The 22521-nt window shown below is 43.7% G+C and overlaps 1 protein-coding gene and 1 long non-coding RNA gene across 4 annotated transcripts in view; one reads left to right on the forward strand and one right to left on the reverse strand.

Annotated features, from left to right (window-relative positions):
- The window catches only part of Sema2a (Semaphorin 2a), a 307709-nt gene that overhangs the window by 195576 nt on the left and 89612 nt on the right, over positions 1 to 22521 (forward strand). The window lies entirely within an intron of this gene.
- Positions 6578 to 10700, reverse strand: LOC139774546 (uncharacterized). The gene is made up of 2 exons (XR_011718605.1): positions 10570 to 10700; positions 6578 to 6964 (listed from the first exon to the last, which is right to left on the reverse strand). It is a non-coding gene; the product is annotated as an uncharacterized lncRNA (long non-coding RNA).

Below are 22521 nucleotides of genomic sequence, written 5' to 3' on the forward strand. Positions count from 1 at the left end.
CTGCCCGATTTCCTTTTTGTCCTAGAAGAGAATCGTAAAGGATTATTAACCGTCTTCCCCACTCTTCCGCGCGTACAATGAAATATGATTTAATGTCGCTTGTACTCAATGGGGCGAGATTGAACGTTTTACGTATACTCGGTAGGATCTCAATTACTGGAAGGGCAAAGAGAGAGAGGAAAAGAATGAACGCAGGGAAGACGCAAGAGCTGCTTCGGAGGCCTGGGAAAACGGAAATCAATATGACATTCCATTTTTTTTTATTAGGGCCCCGAATATTCCGTTGTTATACGATTTACATAGGCTCTTGAAAATTTACTATTAATAACATACAGATCGTCATTAATAACATACATACTTATCTCTGGTATCGCCAATTTCAAATTTATGTCACAATAAAATCACGAGGGCGTAATCGGCGAATTAAGAACATCGGCGAGTGGGTTGACAATTGTTCAAATCTATTTCCTACTATTAATAATTATTAGTCATTATTATATCATTATTATAGAGGTGAGAGTTTAACAAACGCGTTTAAACTCTCCAATTAAAAAGATCCTATTGAAAGTGACGGCGCGTACATCTAACGTATAAAAATAAATGCCATTAAATGAGCAGTTTTGATAATATGGTGTCTCTTTTGTGTTGCAGGTAAGCTCATACCCCTCAAAGTGAATCGTGCCGTGCACTCTCGCATTCACGGTGAGTAAACAGCGCATACCCGACGCACGCATAATTAGTAGCCGACACCCCCTGCAGGCTCGCCAAATTTCTGGCGAAGGGTGCGCGAGGGTTTTTCTGTAACGAGGATACCCTTTCATCCCACGCCCCATCGATCTCACCTAGGCTACGACGTACATATGTACATCTACGTGCCTTGTGTACATAGCTTATTCACCGTGGTTTCTTTAGTTCCCGCGCGGTTGCTCTCTCGCATTTCCACGACGAGCAAAAAGAAAAAGAGAAAAAGGAAAAAAGCGATTACGGCCCAACGTGCACATCCCGTGTCTATCGCGTTTCAAAGCTCTTTCTCTTTTTTTAATCATCAACACTTGCAAATTTTTCCCTCGACCGCCAGCGTGCGCAACACTCGTGTGTTGCGTTTCGTGAATCGCGCGTAAATATTAATTTCGTTTAAATAGTCAATGAGTTTTTATGTCGTATAGGGACGATAGAATATTAAAAATTTCTTAGAATCTAACTGTGAAAGGGAATTTTTGAAAACTTGTGAAATTCAAATCTCGAATTCCAACGAGGCGCGGGATGTGCCGTTCAAAGAGTCTGACATATTTGCAATCTCTCTATGATTCTATAAAAATCAATAAACTTCCTGTCAGACAAGCCACTCGACATGCGAACTGTAATATGACAAAAGTATAATAGAAGTATCTCTGGAGCCATATAGTTTGATATGAATTTCTTTTGAAGCCGCTTTGTTCGATAGAAAAATTAGAAACGAATTGGTAATAGCGGTAGTCGTAATAGGAATCGTATCACGATGCAAATTACAAATTTGGCGATATCTTTGGATGAGTCATACAATTTTAATGAAGAGGCGACGACTGCTAGTACGTCAGTGACGAAGGGCCGCAATTTACCCGAAGGTAATTCGGATCTCTTAGAAGATTTGTGGAGTGGATGCGCGGACGGATGCACGTCGCGACGGACGGGCAATTTCCATTTTTCACGGCGCCATCTCTTAAAAGAGTATTAAGAGGGTCCTTTAGTATCCTTGGCGCGATAACTGCTGTATATAAGGGAGAGACCGGAGAAGCAGAAGCGAGACGAGAGTGCGATGGGAACGGCCTGCAAATGAATCGGCCTGAGGGAAAGGCGGGTCATCCGGCAGTTCGCGAAAGACTTTCCGCTAAACATGCCGCAAATAGAAGCTAGGTAGTTTGTTTATTAAGATATACCCGCTGTTTAATTAATCGCTCAGCGTCTCGCATACTGAAGATTTTGCACGAATATCCGCGAGGGGCTTTAATTCGTGATGGCAGCTATTTGATTACATTTTTTTCTGAGCGCACAAATAGCTGAGCCAGTATTAATCAGGCGATATTGCAGTTTTAATTATAATTAATTAAAATACTAGGATTAATTTAAATACGGGGTGGAGGAGGGTCAAATCTATAACTATACTTGTTTGTTGCAATTAAATCCCTATATATAGAATGACTTCGTTGGTTGGAACTTGTAAGGTACGACAATTCACAGGCTAATATCGGGCCGGCTACATCGTTTAGAACAGCCGCGACGGTCGACGGAGTCGAAATAATTAGTAAGGGCACTTGAAATACCTTCAAAGTTTCTCTGATTTAAGAGTTTCGGCGCAATATAGTCGCCTCCCTCGGATTGGCCGGAAAGAATCGTGGCTGTCACAAATCAGCGGGCGGCAATATAAGCCCGCGCGAGCCGATAGTTCGGTGCGAGAACGCTCGATTACGCGCGTGCTATAAATATTGCGTGCAATCGGGACGTGAAAGGGGGCGCGAAAGTGAGAAGGGCGGATCGGCAGCGAAATTCTCTCGTCCCGTTCCCGCCGGTTTCCCACCGGCCTGCCCGGGCTCTCGGAGGCAGCCAATTCGCCGACGGTGGTTAATTTATCGAAGGCAGCGCTTATTTATCGGCGCCCCTTCTCGCCGGCGACCGGCTACTAAAGGTCGGCACGGAGAGAGAGAGAACCGTTCCTTTCGATGCGCGAACAAAATACGATAATGTTCCACCGGGCGGCGCCGCGCCGGCAGATGTATTAAACGCTGATTACAATCGGGAGAGACAAATACGCCGTCTTGGAACGCTCTCGCGTTTATAGTAAAAGAAAAGCGGATAACACGGGCTTGCGCGATCTTTAATTGCATCACGCTTGATTACCACCGTTCTCAGCATTTCTACAAATAATATCGATGTCTTGAAATTTAATTATTGTCCTCTCCCTGGTTTAAAACTAAAAAAAGAAGATATAGATTATGTAACGCGTAAACACGTGCAGAAAATCCAGATGGATTTCCACATTATGTGTTAAATATGCTAGTAGATGCTTAAACGACGGCTCGAACAATTCCGATGAATAATTGCGAACTTTCTAAAAGTTTTTCGATCAATCAGCATCGTAATTACTGCCTGCGTATCCTCCGCTTTCCGCATATATGACGATGATAATTGTACGAGCTGCCACGGCATGTCGGAAAACTTCAATTAATTTTTAATTACGAGCTCCGTACCAACTCGTCGTTATAGAGTCTTTTAAGAATTTACCGCAGACAAAAATTCGCGGGCTCTAAATTATTGAGAAGGACTCTTCTTGTATGCGCAGCCATTTATTTTCCGCATTAAATCCACTTAACTAACATTCGACTCGAATACCTTCGAGTGTGCTCCAAAATGTGCTCCAAGTCTCTTCGTCTGACACGTGTTTCAATCCACCTAGCGCGGTGTTTCTTTTTTAACCGACACAAGCGAACGTTACCCGGTCCGATATTTCCAGTCTCAAGATGAACAACGCGATTCTCAGCGACACGATTTAGTTGCGACGTGAAACTCGACTTGAAATCACGATTCGAACTCTTCGTCATTCCGAACGACACGTTATTCAATCGACGTTTACGGGGAAGGGACTCCGACTATGGTGCGGATCAGTCGGGAAGATTAATGCGCGACAGATAGAGTCATCCATCCTCACGACGAGCGTGTCGTGAGCGCGACCTAATGGCTCGAAATCACGACCGATGGATTCGCTGATTTTTTTCCTGAAAGAGCGCGGAGATTTTTCGTACAACTGTTAGACAAATAAATGAATAACGCTGTCTTAAGATATATTTTAATAAATCTGTAACGCGTAACATATATTTTGTTCTTTCGCATGAGGAAACTCATTGAGGGGTCGCGCTTTATTCAGTTTAATCAATTTTAGTCTGACACGACGAATCGTGCACTTTGTGCAAACGATACGCCAGTGAGACGTTAATTGTTAACTAATTACTGCCATTACTCAGCTTTCCGTATAATACGCATTCCAGCAAAGGGAGGCAAACCACACGCATGGTTTTTCTGATCGGGGAAACGTACCAATTATCGTTTCGTACGTATGTACGTGTGCGCGCGCGAAAGTCAGCCCCAGCTGTGATACCATCTTCTCTTTCATTTTCTGAAAGCTTGGGGTAGGAAAAAAGTATTCAAGTAACTCGGGTGTGCCGCTAATGTGCGGGTTAATGGCTAACGCCTTCTTCGACGATAAAACTTGTTTTTGTAGTAATTGACTTCTCTTTCGTAACAATTATAATAATAACTTTTTTGCGTACGAACGCGATTGGTAAATTATGGGGGGCGATACTATCTCATTTGCACAAATAGGTATATACGTATACAATGTGCAGATATACGTACTCCATAGCTTTATTTTATAGTCTTTACGGACACGTAAATATGATACAATCTTCCTGCCGTTTGACGCAACCGTTGTTCCCGATTATTATTTCTTAATGTTTGAAATCTCACATACACGCCATTAAATCGCGTGTCTACACATTCATGTTTTACCCTCGACGTCTTCTTATCGGAAATACTTAATTCGCGTTTCTATGGGGATGAATGGCGAAGATGGTCCCACTAAACGAGGGGATCCCATTGAACACTTGTATATAGTACGGATATAAACGATATAAAAGGATACAGAGGGGTCGAGTCGAAGAGCAACGGTCCCAACGTCGTTTTGATGTAACGTGAAGTGATACGGACAAAGGTATGCGATTAATCATTGAAGCAAATTATAGATCTCCTTATTAAGATCGATGGGGCGAAATATCAAACGGCGAAATATCTCAGCACCACTTAAGATTACAATACACGAATGTTTTTCGACGTTCCCTCTCGTTCCCTATGCGATATCAAAGTTAGCGTATTTCGTTCCGTGCATCTCGGGGAAAGGAAGCGCAGTCGTAGCACGGTCGGTGTTCCCCGAAGAGGAAGCGACACTCGAGGAAAGAGATGAAGCTTGTGCGGAAGAAACGATGGTGGCGGGTAGGGCGAGGGATGTAAGAATGAAATACGGTCGAGCCCGACCCCGGCCTTTGCTTTTAAATTATTGTATAATTGTATATTGCGAGGAACAAAGTCTGACGGAGACCTCCGCGACGTAATAACGGATGAGCGTTTATATAAAAAGCTGCCTATCCTGTCCTCTCTCTCTGTCTCTCTCTCGCTCTCTCCCTTCCCGGTCGGGAGAGCGCTACTCCACCCTCACGTCTCTACGGATTTCTCATTTTCTCCTTTTCGCCCTTCCTCACTCCCTGTTCTCTCTCTCGCGAGCGCCCTCCTCCTCGAAGAAACTCGTTTTTGCCGTGAGCAGAAGTGGCGGATGAAAGAGTAAATAGGAAGGACGGAGAATCTTGAGTATGCAAGAAGGAGCGAGGAGGAGGAAAGGGATAAAATTTATGAATTCGCTGTCACTGCGATGGCTTTGGCCTATTCTCCTACATTTTTCCGACTGCGTACGGAAGGAACGGTGGAAAAGAGAGACGTCGGGACGAGAGCTGCTCTCTCGAAATCGACGTCGCGTTAGCTGATAAATGTTTATCCCGACGAGAGAGGCCGAACGAAAGAAATCTCCGGAGGCGTTACAGAAACTGCAACGTGTCTCTCTCTCTCTCTACTTCCGCGATTTCACTCTTCGCTATCTTTGACTGGTCTATGTTATCGATACGTTTCGACGGCTTGACTGAACGACGTCATGCATCGTCATGCTCGCGTGCAATCGCATTCGCGAATTTCCCTTCCAGCGGGGAAACGAGATATCATTGACGACTGCTGGCCGCTCGACAGCGAGTGTTAGATATCATAATGGGTGTAGGTTACTTCTGCGGTGTAAGTGATTATTCCTGTCTAGCGATCGGTGGTATACTTCATGCACTTGCTACTCCTATCTCTTTCCTTCTGTATCGTGAGTTCGAGGCGCTTTTTTCCGATGCGCGGTTGCTTTCAGATATATTTATCTTAACTGGTTAACGATAGATTCTACGATAATAAGATTCGCAATTCTTCTCTTTCTCTTTAAATCGGTAGCAGCTTTATCAGAAGCAACGTTTTCTCATTTATTCGTAAAACTTTATTACCCATAGCAACTGGAAGTTTAAATAACTTGTATATTCAAAATACACTTAACTTAATTTAAACATTAAAAGAAAAACACTAAATATTACATATAGAACTCTTTTTGCAAATTTATTTGCAACAATAACTTTTTCACGATACCAGCGCGCCAGTTTTATATTATTCGTCGTCAAAGTTACAGATACATAAAAATTGTCGTGCGAGAAATGTAGCTATTTTTGAACAAATGGAACGTGGTAACATGTTATTTTTATAAACAACGGATACATAGTCGGACACAATTTCATGTTTACTAATTTCCACGCATGCTCTGTTTTGTTTTAATTATGCATTGGTTAGAATGTGTATATATTGTATACGTTTCTATGCTGTACATCTCTGAATGTAATTATAAAAGCGCAACGAACTTTGACCTGAAGCAGTTTGAAAGGAGATATTTTTCTTATATTTTAGCATGAAAATTCTCCCATGAAATAAAAATGTTCTAATTTTATTTCTTCTATAATGTTGAACTCTATGTAACGATAAGAAAAGTACATATATATTTTCTATAATTATATTATTTCTTTCCCGATAAATTCTGATTCAATTTAAAGACTATTCGTATATCAAGTATTGGGTAGAAATGCTTTGGCTTTGAATCAGATGACGCGGAGAATTTCTCTTCAGAGCAGCAAGATGAATTTGCGCGGTCGAACGCATCTCGGATTCGATGTTCTTTTCCTCCCTTTGCTTCTCAAAGGAAGGATGCTGAGCCTGGACTCGGTCTAGAGTATCAAAGGTAGTAGTCGAGCTGTGGATCTCTCAGGGCGTGCGCGGCAGCACATTTTTGGTTCGCTGCCAGAGGACGCTCGTTCTGAAAACAGACCGCGAGAAAGTTAATCGAAGAGTTTTAACCGATCCAAGAATAACATTCCTGGCTTTGCCCCGTAACGATATTATAAGTATGCGGCATCTCTTTTTTTGTTGCGGCATAATGTGAAATCATTGTTTAATATAAGCTTTTGACGTCATTGTTAGGTCTTGTCGTTGTAATTTAAGCGCGATCGATTATCGCTTTATTGGTATGTTGCAGCTTATTCAAAATTTAACACGAACACAGCTTTATCTCGCAGAATCACAGTTTTCAATGAATAGAAGAATATATATACGATTATTGAATCACCACTTATCGCTCTTCTAAAAATCGTAAAGCCGAGAGCATTAGTGTGGGACTGCCGTTCGCGGTCCGCGGATTACGCGTCGCTTAATGCGTTCACAGTCAGCGGAGCGAACTATCGCTTAGAATTTAAAAAAAAAATCAGTTTGCAGCGAAATGCTGGTGCATGTCAATCGCGCCACGTTCTGGCTGTTTGATCGCGAAACTTTTTTATCACGGCGGGGAGAAGGGCGCGATCGCGCTCGCTCCGCCAGCAAGTCGGCAGGTCGAGAATCGTTCGAGCGCCATTTATCGAGATTGCCAGCGGGCGTTTGAACAGTCCTCCGTGTCGTCCGCAAGCGAGTTTTTGCCGGATTTTTCAAAAATCCCGGAAAGCCGGACGGGACTGCACGCGCGATCTGTAACCTCGATAAATATATACGCAGTCGTGCATATAACGCGCGCATAAAAAACGATTTCATATTCGGAGTGACGAGCGCGTATAGCGATCTCGCTGATCAGGCCCGCCGTCGCGCCGTGCCGGTTTCGATACATTCGATTTGAATAAACTTTTCCGCGCCGCTGTGTTTTGCGCTTTCGGGCCGGAAGATACGCAGATTTAAAATATTACATGCATGGCCGGTTACCGGACGTCGTCGCGAATTAATATTCATCGTATGCAACTTCAGATGGAGATAATACTGTGGCTCTGAATAGAGAAAAATAGCTAAAATATAACAAATTTTCACGTGTCAGTTTTCGAAATTACGGTATTACATGCGTATGTGTTTCGATCGTAGGTGCTTTTCTCCAGCCTTATTCTTTACGAATTACACGAATTATGTAAGGAAATGACTCGTGAGCTGGCATGTTGTAATACTATTCCCGATAGGATCAACCGGAAGACGGTTCGCGTGCCGTGGTTTCTGTTTGTGATTTATAAAAATGTATAAGAACATCAAATGAGAGTAAAGTAAATCTATTATATTTCATTCCGGACGAGAGTTTCCAAATATCAGTAGCTCGAATTGTATCCATAATTGAGCCAATCGTGACATAATATAGCATATGTAATATGTGTATTTTATGTCCCTCTATTTTATAAAAAGAACTTTTATACATTTTTACGCTATTTATCAATGTCATCGAAAATTGATGTGGAACAGAGATGCACAACTCGGATATCAAACTGGGCCACAACCAGTTTAAATTAAAATTAATCGGGCCACGATATCAGTTTTGTTTTGTAATGGCTTTTTTCTAAATGTGTTATTTTTGTTTTATTCGCAATATTTTATGTCCGTAGAAGTTATTTAATTTTTAAATTTTTATCCGAATGCTACGTTGTAAAAGAACGACTAGATTTTCATGCACAAATAATGAATGTAGTACGTTGTGGCACGTTTATTATAGAATACGCCGTTTCGTGTGATCGATATATGTAAATGACACTGCAGGCATGTCTCGGAGCATGACTTGAGTAATATATAATCATATATATGCCATCGAATATTTACTCAATGTGTCAAGCAGTAAGGCATAATAATAAGACATCATCAACAAACCGATGCATTATTTACATGACGTTAAAAAGCGTCTCTCATATTAATTAATTAGTTTATCAAATAACGAATTTTTCTTGTAAGCTAAACAAATGGGAAATGTTGCGCAACACTTTTTAATAATTTCATATAATTCAAGATTCATATGGCTGATAATATAAAATTTAAAATGGACTGAGTGTTTCGAGCGCGGCGATACACGTTTCAGGAAGCGGTGTCCCGATTAATTACAGTCTAGCACGGTCTCTTTATAATGATCACCGTAGCACAACGGCTTTTAATTCTTTCCTGGGGAGAGCTGATCCGTCTCCTCTTTCGCTCCTCAAACTGAACGGACCATCAGTTCGCACGGCGATCGATTACGCTTAGCCCGTTCGAATCTCCCTGAAATGCAATCTGGGAATCGAGCAGAGACTCCTTCAGTCTTCACGCCACGAAAGAGGAAAGTCCTGACGAAGGACTCCCGGGGGAATGTTCGTTCGCCTCGCCACGATTACAGGATACTCGCGGTGGCTCTACTCGATCGTGTATACTCCCGACGTAGACTCTCCTTTCCATGTTCCCGTGTTCCTCGTAGCAAAAGGAGAAGCGCCGATGACTTCGTTTCACCTCTCCGAGTTACGTTCTTGGGAGGAAAAACGACGTGCCCTCTTCAATGCCGTGTTCGTACTTTTCGTTACTCTACCAGAATCGCGCTCTCGTATTTCGGGGCGTGTCATTAGCATTGCACGGTCATCCGTGAATTATGCATCGGCGAGATATAATGTTTAATATTAGCCGCATTCGATGAATAAATTGAAATTGCACGGGCGGGTGAAACGATGCGTTAAATTTATGTAATATTATCCTTTCTATTTTCTACCTGATTACTGATTGTATCATAATTTGATAGAGTCCCTGGCTTGTTCATAAAGTTTACGTGAATATATAAGCGGAATTCTTTAACCAATATTCTTATGAATGAAGCGATTTTTTATCTTGCGTATAAAGAATACGCACACCGAATGTAATGGACGGCCAACGCAAAGAGCGATCGTATCTGTAAGTTCGCGGGAATTCTCACGACACATGGTTTACGGAACGTCCGGTTTCCATTCGTTCCTTCTTTTGTAACGTTTCACGGACTTCAGTATAATTAGCATACGTTACAACGTGAAATATTCAGTAACTCGATAATTATCAGCTATGATTATCGCAACAGAAAAATAGTGAGGTCGAAATATATGCAAGATCGAGGTAGTTTGGCCCCAAAGCGATATTTCAATCGTAGTCGCTTTACTACCCTCGCTAGGAATTCACGACTAAAGGGAAGTGAATCGGTTTCGCGTTGAAGTCTCGAAGGAGGGGACGGTCCTGCGATCCGGAAGGATGCAGGTGAGGCGAAAATCAGTATGTCTGAAGGGAAATCAGAATGGAGAGTCAGCGCATCGATGTACGGATCTGTTGAAGGATGGTGCGCAGTCAGGGAGAGGGGAAAACTGGATGAAGAGCACGGTTCAGCAGACGCCGTTTGTTCTTTCCAGGCCACTGGGCTGTGCAATCTTTTCGCAAATCCAGGTTACTGCGGAACTACGGACTCGCTTCATCGATGCGGCGCGGCGCGGCGATGCCCGGCCTTTTGTCAAGAGGTATTTCGTCTGTGCAGGGTGGAGGGAGGGTAGGGGGGGGAACAATGTGAAGTGCCGTCCCGACAAGAAACTGGCGTTTCTCTCCCGCGAATAATGAGGTTAGTCAATAATTATCCCGATGGTGGGCTCTCACCGGAAGTTGGCTGAAAGCGTAGGATGCGATTGATCCGTGTTCAGTAATAGAATATCCGTGGGCTATTCGTCCTGCGTCTTATCACCGTGTACTCGGAGAGCCCGGGCCGTACTAGATTAGCACACCTCGCATCCGACGGTAGATTAGTCTGTGTCTGCTTGTATACGCCCAGGCAGCGTTGCGGCCATTAATTCTATTAATAATAGCGAGACTCCGCCGTCTCCGGCGTTCAACGGCGGGCTAATGTTTGCAAATTTGTTAAAACTCTTCGTTACAAGAGTTGCAAAAATCGCGTAATTGCGTAAAACGCTCGATGTATAATTAGAGTAATTCGAAAATGAATGAATTTTTGGTATGCGGGCAGTCAAACACCTTTTACATAATCAAGAACAGGCACGTGGATGCTTTGAAAATTTGATGAAAAGTGATAAAAAATGTGAAGTGAGCGACGATGAAAAACATCCGCTTAAATATTTAACGACCGTGTAATACGTATCCGGCGGGCATTCATGTGTAAAATTTTAACGTGTCCACTTATAGATTTTTTTCATCGTGCAAGCACGCGGCTCTCTCTGGCGTGTGCATATTGACGTTATTGTGCAAACAGTACGACTATACCGAGTGCGATGAATATATTGTTGATTCCGCGACAATTTATGCGACCATGCGGCTCGACCACATTTCAATCGCGAATTATTCAGCCTCGGTTGACAAGCACTCCATCAAAGTGCATTCATATAAATAATTACATCGGGCGGCATTATTAAATCATTAATTCCAATTCCGTTCGGCGCGGTGCGGGCAACAACCTATTAGTTAGCGCTCGCGGAAGGTCCCACCAATCAAATCCTGATAATTCGTCATGGTGCGAAGTACTTTCGGTATGCGATTGGATTGTTTTTAGGAACTAGAGTATAAATCTAATCGAAATTACTTTATTATTTTATTAGATTATCACCTTGAGTCTATTTCGCGAAGAGCTTATAATTGTACGACGAAGTTTATTTATGATCCTAGGATCCAAGTTAATGAAATTTTGCATTCGAATTGACTGGAATCATTTGGCAACGTTTAGTTCCCAGAATCCGATTACGATTCGATAGCGGAGTAAATAATTTAAAGTACGAGATTACCTGCGAATTTGTTTCAATGCCCAGGATAACGATTGAAGCGGGAAAAATACAGAGAGACAGTCGAGTATTTTAAGTTTCGATCGTCACAATCGTGGCGCTACGAGCACAATGCGATGCATCACGAGCGTTACATATTCAAAGCGCGATTATCGGCATGATTTGCGATGCGCTCGGACCCAAATGAGAGCGAACAGCGGGTGACCTGCGCGATGACGATGTGACGACGATCCGCCGAGGCGACGGTCAACGTTGTGGCACGGCACGCCGTTGGAATTAAATATTTGCTCTACCATTCGCTATCACGCGCGTCGCTTGATACCCGAATTGATAGCGTCCCATTTCGTGCGACGCTTGTCCACTTCAGGACTTCACGACCCGCTGCCGAGTGCCTATAAACATAGACAGGGCGATCAACGCGTACCTTCCCATTGCGGTGTTCTCTATCTGTTTTCTCTGCTCGATAAAATGGCTTCTTTTGTCATACGGAATAACGGAGAGGTCAATTGTTGACGAACTCGCTTTGATACTGCTCAGAGAAGAGAATTCTTCATACTGAAATATTTACTCGGAATTGCAGAACCCGAAAATGCGCTTTACCTGTCCGAAATTAATGATCTTAATTGACATTTTAGTCTACTGCATTTAAAAATGGCTTCTTTTCATCAAGCACAAAAGTTGAATCCATTATGTTGGCAACAGATTGAGGCTGTATCTGGTCCATGAGTAAATTTATCAAATTCAAATATATAATTATTTTTATAAAATTCATTATTTCCTTATGTGGCCTTTGCTCCGAGGTTACAAATAAATGTTTAATTTTAACAAATCTTTATCTCGAAGTCAAGAACGAGTCGAAAAACATCCTCGAAACCCTGGGAGAACGTTGCGCGTCTCCGTCGCGAGAGATTTATTTACAGGCAGGTTTTATTGAAAACGTAACACGTTTCTCGTCTTCACGACATCGTCGTCTGCCTTTTCTCCCTAAAGCTTCTTTCGCGGTACAGAAAAAAGCGGGGGCTCGGGCGCGGCATCTATATTTAACGGAGCAGAAAACTTCCTCTTCTTTCTCGCTCTCGCTCGACGCCTTCCGTCTTCCGCGAGAAAACGGAACGCGACGAAGAGTAGAAGAAAAACTCCACGATTGGCTGTTGCAAGACTCAGCGTCCGCGGCGTGTTTCCGTTTTCCTTTGCGCGGCCCAGGACACGTCGGGCACCGCCAACCGCTTCACGTCGGTTGCTTTGTATATACGTATCGATCCTTCCTCTCTCGACTTTGAGCCATCGTAGTAACTTGGAGAGAGAAATCTGCTGCAGCCGCATGCGTCTTGCCTCGCGCGCTTTTTCCATCGGGCGTAAGAAGTACATTCATCTGTCCGAAATATATACGAGGTAAAATCGCGATGTTTATCGATAGAAAAACGCTCGAAGTACATGCTTGTTCGAAGTTCTGAGAAAATAAATAGGTCTCAAGGGCATGAAGTTACAGTATCTCGTGCCTCTGTGTAGATTGTTTGATAGGATCTGCAAGAGGATCGGGTAATAAAAAATCCACATGGTCAATCGTTCGTGAAAAATTGCGCAAAGATTCTTTCGCTCCCTGACGCGCAGGGCGAATCAAAGGGATATTATATTGGCTCTCCAGTTCGGAACTGTTGAGCGGAATTTAGAACGATATTAAGAGGATTTAGGCGGGACGAGGTAGTAGAATGCGAAGGACCGCTCTTTTTCAAGCCGTTGTTCCTTTGATCGCTCGCTCGTTCCGACAAACGGACAAGAATGATTAACGTTTGCGTTTAATTCGCTTTATTGGAAGACGATCGATTGACGGTGGAGCTCGAGCGGAAGTAGGCCATCGAACGAACCACTTGAATAATATAGATTGACAATGAGGCAGTAATAACACAACATCTACATAATAGAAAAACGTCGAAAAATGCAAAATGAGTACGGATCGTTAACTCCGAAGCTCATTATCGGGAAGTTCAATTTGCTGCGAGCTATGTACCTATTTCAAAACGATTTGTCTGCATTTGCAGCGTCGCCACAACTTGTGTTTCCGCACTTTTCTCTCGTCATTCATCACTTTGACAATGCAACTGTGCGAGGTCGGAGAAAACACTATGGACGTGACTTCAAATGAGCGTAGGATTCTCTGTCGTATTGCCGAAATGATCTTAATCAAGTTTCTGTGATACGATGAAATGCCGCAGTTCGTCAAGACGATACTTCACTCGTGTGGGAAAGCTTTAAGCCGCTTTAAGCGAAAAAGTAGTCGGCGAAACGAGTTCGCCATTCGTTCGGAAGCGCAGCTGTTTTCCGCGCGTCGAAGCAATTATAAACGAAATGAGCTTTATCGCGAAAATAGCCGTGCCGCCATAATCCGGGTGCAGGAGAGCCCGAATTATTACGCAGCCATCCGCGTAAACGGCCAAGACCAACGGCACCGCGCGCGGGCTCTCGTTAATAGGCGTGCACTTCCATTTCGGGATTGTTCTAATTAATTGGGATTATAATTGGCAATTAGGTATGCCGGGACGCGAGCGCATCGCCTGGGTCACTCCCGAGGCTTGCTGCGCCGGGAACGACATATCGTTCGATCTTATGGCAATAGATTAACGGTGCTCTACTACGGTCCATTCTTGATTCTTGCCTTGAGAAAATCTATTCTGCTTGCAGAAGAGGATTATGATTGTATCTTTAAATGTTTAAGTGTCTCAATAATTTCTGTAAAACGTGTTATTTGTGGTAAATTTTTTTGTATTACATTTCGTTCAAATGCAATGTTTAACTTTAAATCATAAATTTTGGCACTTGAGATAGGAGTAACTGGAAATAAAGAAATAAAATGAGAAATATTGCGATCAATGGAATATCAATCACGAATGCATATCTAATTATTAGAAAGTTTTTTCAATATCATAATAACATTTAATGGAACATTACGTATGCGAACAAGAATACATACGAGAAACGTGAATTTGCATAAAATTGATGTGGCAAATATTACTCGCATATTTTACATTATATCTGCATATTTCAAAATACTATAATACAAAAGGGGTATTTTCTATATTGTGTAATCCGCGATATTCTGGAATGAACGAAATATATAACGCGCGGCTGGTTTTGCTGCATAACATTTTACTCACAAATGATATTTTACTCGCAGATGTTTTTTTGTCTTTGTTAAGGCCAGTTTATTTGCCTTTACAAAACATTTCTGTTATATCATACGTTCTTACGAGATGCTAGAATATTCAATTAAATCTAGCCACGTACGCTTTTAGTTCAATATGTGTTATTGTTGCATATAAATTTACCTGCATAATAAGCGCAACGTTATTTTTAACGGCACGTAATTAATGTAAATTTCCTATAAATCTTAATTTTAATATAAAACAACACGCGATACGTGTATAGTGTGTTTTTGAATATGAATATTGATATTTCCCGAAAGATGATATATGTACAGTTTCCGCAACTCCAACGATCGTATATAACATCGATTTTGTATGAAACTACAATCTTCTTCACGTCCGATATACGTAACTGATATTGCAATATTACGATGCATCGCTTAAAGCTAAGTAAGCGCCCCTGCGCGAGATACCAAAGAGAGATAACTCCGTAGCATATTGACGTCGATTGGTAGCATCAATCACGCCGTGTGTTCAACACACGTGTATCAATCACTGCGCGACGCTATCGGACGTTGCGATGTCCGCACAGCCCCGCTAGAGAGTATATCGGTGGCGCGAGCTTTTTGTCGGCGAAATCCGTGTCAATCAGTGATAAGAAAGGGTGATCTCCCGCTCCTGCAGTAGTCTCCCGACGGCAAAATAGAATACGCTCCGAATCGGCCCTCGCTAATCGCGCTAGCGAGGGGAAAAAATGTTGTCACGTGTTCGGCGATGTCCCCGAGCATACGGAGGAGGTATATACGAAGCTTCCCCTCGGAGTTTTTATCTCGTTACACAAGTTAGATGTGCCTCCTTTATATTGTATCGTGCTCATGGAACATCTTGTTCTGTAGACTTTCCTTTTTCTATCACGACAGATTTAATACATTAAAGATACTTGCTAACGTCTTTCTTTCTTTTCTACATTAATCTATCTGTATCTTTTTAAATCTTTTTTTTAGTAAGTATTTTCGCCAAGAAATTATGTCAGATGTAACATTTGTGTGACATGTGCCGCGTGAAAGACGTGACGTTTTCTCGCGAAAGCGGAAATTACTTTTCCGCCGTGTGCGCGACTTGGTAGGTGAAAATTTTCAAACTGTTCTCCCATTTTTCAAAAGCGCGCACGTATGCTAAAAATGCGATAAAGTCAAATTGTCCGACGAATTGTGCGCGCAAATATATCAGGCATATCGTTACCGGCCATCGCATTATATATAGATATACGGTGGCGACGAACGAGATAAAAAAAATCTTCAAGCGCGGGATGTGGGGAAGCGTCGACGCGAAAAAGAAGGCACAGGGAAAACAGCAGCGGTACGGTGAGCGGCGGAAATGAGGGACGGCGACAGATAAGGGTGCACCGAGGGTTACGGTCTCTTGCGAAGGGCTACGAGCGCGAGTAGAACGGAGGATTAAAGGACGGTTCGGTCCGACCAAGGATCCGGACGAAGAGAACGCCACCGTCGCGAGGGGAATGCAATTCTTCCTTCCTTTTCTTCCTCGAAAAGTCGTAATCGCGGCAACGCGACTTATGGATGGCCCAGGCGAACAAACGAGCGCGCTATAGGTCAGGGATCATCGTCGGCGGGAAGTCGGTCGTTATCTTCGCAGCTTTTCACAGCGGGAAGGAATTAAGCCTCGCCATTTTCCACTTAACATCTTAATTAAATCCTCCCACCGCCTGTTCGACAACAATCGGTCGCGAGCGCGCGCCACGTCGACGAGAAGCGCGGAACGACGATCGTCAAGGTGGCGAATACGCGGCCTCGTCGATTGCATCGGACGAGAAATATGCCGTGCCCGTGTTTTGCCACCTAATTCGTAATTGCATTCTTACGTCGTGAAATTGCCTGCCTCGCTATTCGCGTCGGCGTGCCTCCCTCTTTAGTGTTACTGCCATCGTAGTTTTGCATCGTTCCATGTCGTGTGTTCGTCGCTGTTATGTGGATCAATAGGATCACACATACATTAACACCAGTAGCTTTTCCATAGTGCCGTAAATACGATCTCTGAACAGGAATGGATATCAATCCGTGCAAATCTTCCTTAATTATGCATGCAGCGTTTCGCGATGTTAACTAAACCCGATACCACGATGAACGCTATTCTCCGTTACGTGTAATATCTCTTACAATTAGTAGTAGTAAACAGAATAATTAATAATGAATCGTGAAAATGCAATATTTATTGTATGTTATCGAACATTTATGTATATTTTCAGTCTTCGTATTTTTTTTATTCTTTAGGTAACCGTAAAATTGTAATAGCAGACAAATTATTGATGAGATTCATTGAATTAAGTTGGATAGAATGTAAAATATATATTCGCTAACGACGAATGACCGTACGGTTAACACGGGATATATCGACAGTTTGTCGCTATAAAATCTCGCGGTAGATAAAGGACCGTGGGCGAAGTTGTGTTCGGAGCGGCACTCCGGGGGAGCGTTATCGTTAAAATCGATTTTGACATCGATCGACGCCGGATCGGAAAAATTGTCGCCAACTCGTTCGCGTCTATCGATTTTGTTCTTCGACGGGCTTACCATCGGGAGCCATGAATTTTCAACGCGCATTCGGACGCGCGGTACCACGGCCGAACCGATATCCACCGTTTTCTCCGACCATCGATTGAGAGCAAGGCGAGGACGATGTCGTCCTCGTTGTAGTCGTTACCGTCGGCGAACGGAAGGGTGGGAGAGAGAAAGAGAGAGTTCACTAGCAACGTACGTATCTCGTATATACGTCTTCCAAGGTATAAACGTGCGAACCTCTGGCAAGCGAGTTATCCGGTTATCCATGAACAACCTAGAACAAGCTGCGCAACCTGAAAAGCAGCCGGACGACGAACCGACGACGTTCCTGAATAATAGATTCAGGTAACTCACGGTGTCGTCTATCTCCGCCTTTTCCGATCCGTCCCGTGGACTTATCTGTCGGCGCGGCGTGAGAGGCGAAATAATCTGTGCCGATCGACGATCTGTATTATGCATGTGGAGGAGTCCTCGTCGGGCTCGTTGTAATTGCTACTCTTCGTTATGTACGTTTACAAATCTAATGGCGGCTGTCCCGGCGCTAATCAGGATGGATGAGCTGTTTTATTTATCAGACAAAAAAGTTGAACTTTCGAACAGCTGGTCGGCTCGAGAGCACACGAGCGAAGCACTGCTAATACGGGAGACGCGTGCACGTAGGATATGGAGCTCTTTCAAGCGATTGACCTAGTGAAATGTATCCAGTGAAAGAGCGCGAGGAGGTAATACGGCCGCGATATTATTACGCGCCGAAGTGAATCGCAATTTTCGCGGATTTCTGGCAGTTCGCAGTAAAATCCGTTCTATTCACGCGGGCATCGATACGATTCCCGCGCATCGCAAGGGTCGTGTACCCAATCTCTTTTTTCTTTCTTCATTCAGCGTCAGCGAATATGGCGAAACTGCTAGATTATCGTCTCTCGTCGAATCTGGCGGGATTTTGTGGAAAGTATCTCCTCTAACGCTGCATTCTTATCAGCAGCCTCGAATGGCACGGATTTTTCCTGGAAAACACATATGGAATGCCGTTGGAATTGACGTTGCTGAACGAGGACTATGCCAATCAATATTTTAAACGCGGCACTCTATGTCCGCCAGCTAAATATGCAACGTACTTTATATTTAAATATCCACGAAAGTAGGTCATCCACTTCTCCTTACACTTACAATAATTTACTTGTCGCTATTTAATGCGTTCTTCGTCTAATTATAATTCGCTTTCCGCGAATTATATGTAATCGAGGTCGAGAGTTTATACATCGAGATAACATTTATGAGTATGACGGAATATCCGTTACTATTAGTGCATATACGCGTAGACTGCCGTATGGAAAAGTTAATTTCTCGACATCTGGGATTATACGCGCTTTATTAATTAATCCCGTATCGTTGGATGTTGATATACACGGGTAATTACTCATGTTTTTAACCGACATGCATGCACGACCGCATGATATCTTCGACTAATTCATCAACGGTCAGCTACTTTGTTAAATATGCGTTGCGTTGTCATATTAAGCAAGTTAACTCCAAGCTAAATCTAAATTGAGAGATCAAACTGATCTGCTTGCACTCAAATTAATTTATAAGTCCAAGTAGATTTAAATTGTTATTAAGTTTGTTTTTAAGAAATATATTACATATGTATATATATCTTTATGTGCGTAAAAAAGAAGTGGCATCTTCGGTGATTCTATTCCATAATCAGCCATTTAGGACGCAGCTCTTTGAACTCGACTTCTGTAATTATCGTAGATTACAGCTTGACGTCGTTGATGTTACGTGAACGGCAGGATAAAGACATCAAAATGTGGACTGACTGGCGTTGAAGCCCACTCGTTTTTGCCGCGTTTGACCGGCGAGACAACACATATCGACTGAGGAAAGTGACAAAACTGGTTATCCCACTTGCTCGCGGGACGTTTTGCGCGTTCCGTAAATGGACGGCAATTGGCGACCAACTTTAAATTAATAACTCAATCCCGCTTAAATCCGTTTTTGGAATGGACAGTGATTTGTACGGTGAGTGCAATCGTGCGAAATGGGCGTGCATGAAGTACTGGCACAGAAAGCGAACATAGAGCGAATGAAAAAGTAATGCCTCTTTCATGGTCATGCCTCGTAAAATCGCGATTTCAGATCGTAATACGTGAGGCATTACGGCGGCAATAATTTATTCTTTGGGGTACCGCGTGCCGGCGCTGCGGATGCGTAATGTATCATGAACGAAAAGGATTTATTAAAACAAAATAATATTCCGTAATATTATACCGCTGCACACATAACACGTGTGGCGCGCTTTGTGTGGATCGTAAATTAAATCTGAAACCGGATGATAACTAATCCATAAAATAAATTTAGCGTGAAACTATAAAATAAAATAACATTGAAGATATATATCCACACAAGTGTAAAATAATAATTCGGCGGTTTACGGTTGTTTATTTGATAAAACATATCCATATTGATTGTCACTCTATATGAAAATTATCTGTACGTACAGAAGTGTTAATTGCGTGGTTTTTATAGGAGGCAAATTAAACTGATTTGAACGTTCTTCGAATTTAGAAAGCGGGCTTTGTATTCGAAACGCGCTTTCGGTGCGCCGCGTTCAAAAGAAAGCTGTCTCGGGAGTGAATTTACGAATGGACCGGCGCGGCGGCGCGGAGAATGCGTGAGCGAACGTTCGCCCGCAGGTACGCCAGGCAACGATCGTCGAGTACCGGTCTGACCGGCTTGGGATGCCGCATACGGGAGGTCTCGATGCGCAAGAAGAAACTCCCTTTCTCCTCTCTCTTCTCTTTGTCTGTTACTTCTCTTTCTCGCGAGCGTTCGCTAAGGCTACAACAAAGAAATCGATGTTCCGTCTTTCTTCTTGATGAACTTCTTCTTCTCTCAACTCCGGTTTACGCCGCCCGCGCCGGGGGAGTCAACGCATCGTGTGTTAAATCCGTGCATTAGCTGGTCGAATGGCTGAAAATCGGTTTTTCTCTGCGCTCGGTGAATTTTCACGGGCCTCCTTCCGGTCCCGGGGGTTATCATTCGAGAGGTCGATCACGGTTGACCACGAATCTATAGCGGGTCGAGGATTTTGACGATCTAATCGTAAAATTTCTTCAATGTGTGAGGGGGTTCTCGATGTGCTTCTCTCTAAGAGCGCCTTTCATCGGAAAGTGGGACAATGCTCCACTTCTGCGATAGGAACTGCTGTAAGAGCGGGAGGGGGGAATAGAGAGGGAACTGGAAGAACGACACCGAAATTACCGGGATGAACATTCCCTGGAGTGCCTGCCGCTTCCGAAGCATCGTGGATGGCTCGACAAAGAGTTCGCGGAGTATGAAATTGCCGCAATAGTTTCCGCCGCGATAACTCGCGGCGCCATTCTATCCACTTCGGATCCTTTCACGATCTTGGTGATACGTTCGACCGAAAGTCCCACGGGGAGCATGGCGTTACCACGCGCGTTGGCAGGCGTATAACCGCGGTATCGCCAAACTTCGCTGTACCGCAGGTTGCGACGTTGCGCAACGGTGGTCTTCTCCAGCGCGCGTGAACCCAGCGATAAATACAAACAAACTCCGCGACTGTTCCGTGTTCCGGGTCATCCATCTTCCGGTTACGGTCACACCTCTGGGAATGAATGCGCGACATTAGAAATGCACCAACGTGCCGTGATATTTGTCATACCGATGTCCGCCGCGGGTATTTCCGCGGGCGTGCCAACGAGCATGCCGAGGGGGAGAAAAAAAGGACGTAAGCGGGTGAAAGATTGTCCGATCATTCGTTGAAGCTCGGATTTTATCCAGCCGCATTCGCTCCGAGTACCGTGCGCCGAGGGAGATTCACTGCCCGGTGCAACCGATGACTGCCGAGAAAAAAGAGGGATTAGCCGTGTGGAGAGATGGGCGACGGCGAGACTTTCCATCTCGAGCCACGATCGTTTCTCTCCGTCCTTTTTCCTCGTGCGCAGAGAGGGAGAGCGGGTGGGATAATAGGAGAGAGAGGATAGATGCAGGAGGGAAGAGGAAAGTCCGCGACACACAACGAGGAAGAATAGGGACGCCGCGTGGGGGAGAACAGAGATGTGACGGAGCGATAGAGTGGAAAACAGAGATGCTGATGCGATGGAGTGACGGTACGGGCGAGCGGGTAACCCGGCAAGCGATCTCCCGAGGAAGCTAGAGGGAAGAAACGCAGAAAAGGACAGACGGGCAAGATATAAGTCGCTAGTTCAACGGAGGCGAGCTGTAACGACGTAGGTACATGAGAGAAGGAGAGGAAGGACGATTCTCGCGAGATAAAGCCAGAAATGCCGTGAATACAGATGGACCGGGCGATAAGGCCGTTGCTCGTTTGCTTTATGGACTGTCTCTTTCGTATCGTCCTGTCGCGTTGCGCTACCGATCCCGGGCAGTTTCGCTTTTGCCTGTCGGAGCCATATACCCGCTTCTTTCGTATTCGAGACGAGCCTTTGCAGTTGCGAGCAACGCGCTTTGATAAGGAACAAATCGCGGCGTTTTCAACCGTCAACGTGGATCGTTCGAACGACCGCTAAACATCGATTGCCAGACATGTATACATTAAAAAAGAAAAAAAAGTACAATCATGATCGACGAAATGCACTAATCGACGTAAATTTTATGTAAATATAATTAGGAATTAAATGCGACTAGCAAAGCTGATAATCGTGCGGATAAAATCAAGCGACTCGGAGCAACGAAAGGTCTCTCGTGGAATTCCATTTCTAGAGACGGTATCTTCATGCCCCGCTGTTGACGTTTACTGCGGCGAATAGTTGGAGTGATTCGCGGTAAGATGGTTTTAGTGGAAATGTGCGGGTCAGCTACGGTTACGGCGAAGACGTAGAAAGAGAAACTGTCATTGAATGTAATGAAACTTTATAGAGATAACCCGAATCCGGATTACCGAATATCGAGACGAGAATTTATTTTAAAAAAAAAATTTTTTTTTCGCGACAGCGCGCGAATGATTCGAGGTAACTTTTCAATTTCTCCGTGTACGGAAGATTTGGACGGTCGTTTAACAAACATTTGGATTGTTCGTAAATTAGATTTTACTTTCGAATAGAAATTAGTAATTCT

Source organism: Temnothorax nylanderi, unplaced genomic scaffold (assembly GCF_030848795.1).
Source record: "Temnothorax nylanderi isolate EJ_2023f unplaced genomic scaffold, tnyl_v1.0 TNYL_tig0082_pilon, whole genome shotgun sequence".
Taxonomy (NCBI): domain Eukaryota; kingdom Metazoa; phylum Arthropoda; class Insecta; order Hymenoptera; family Formicidae; genus Temnothorax; species Temnothorax nylanderi.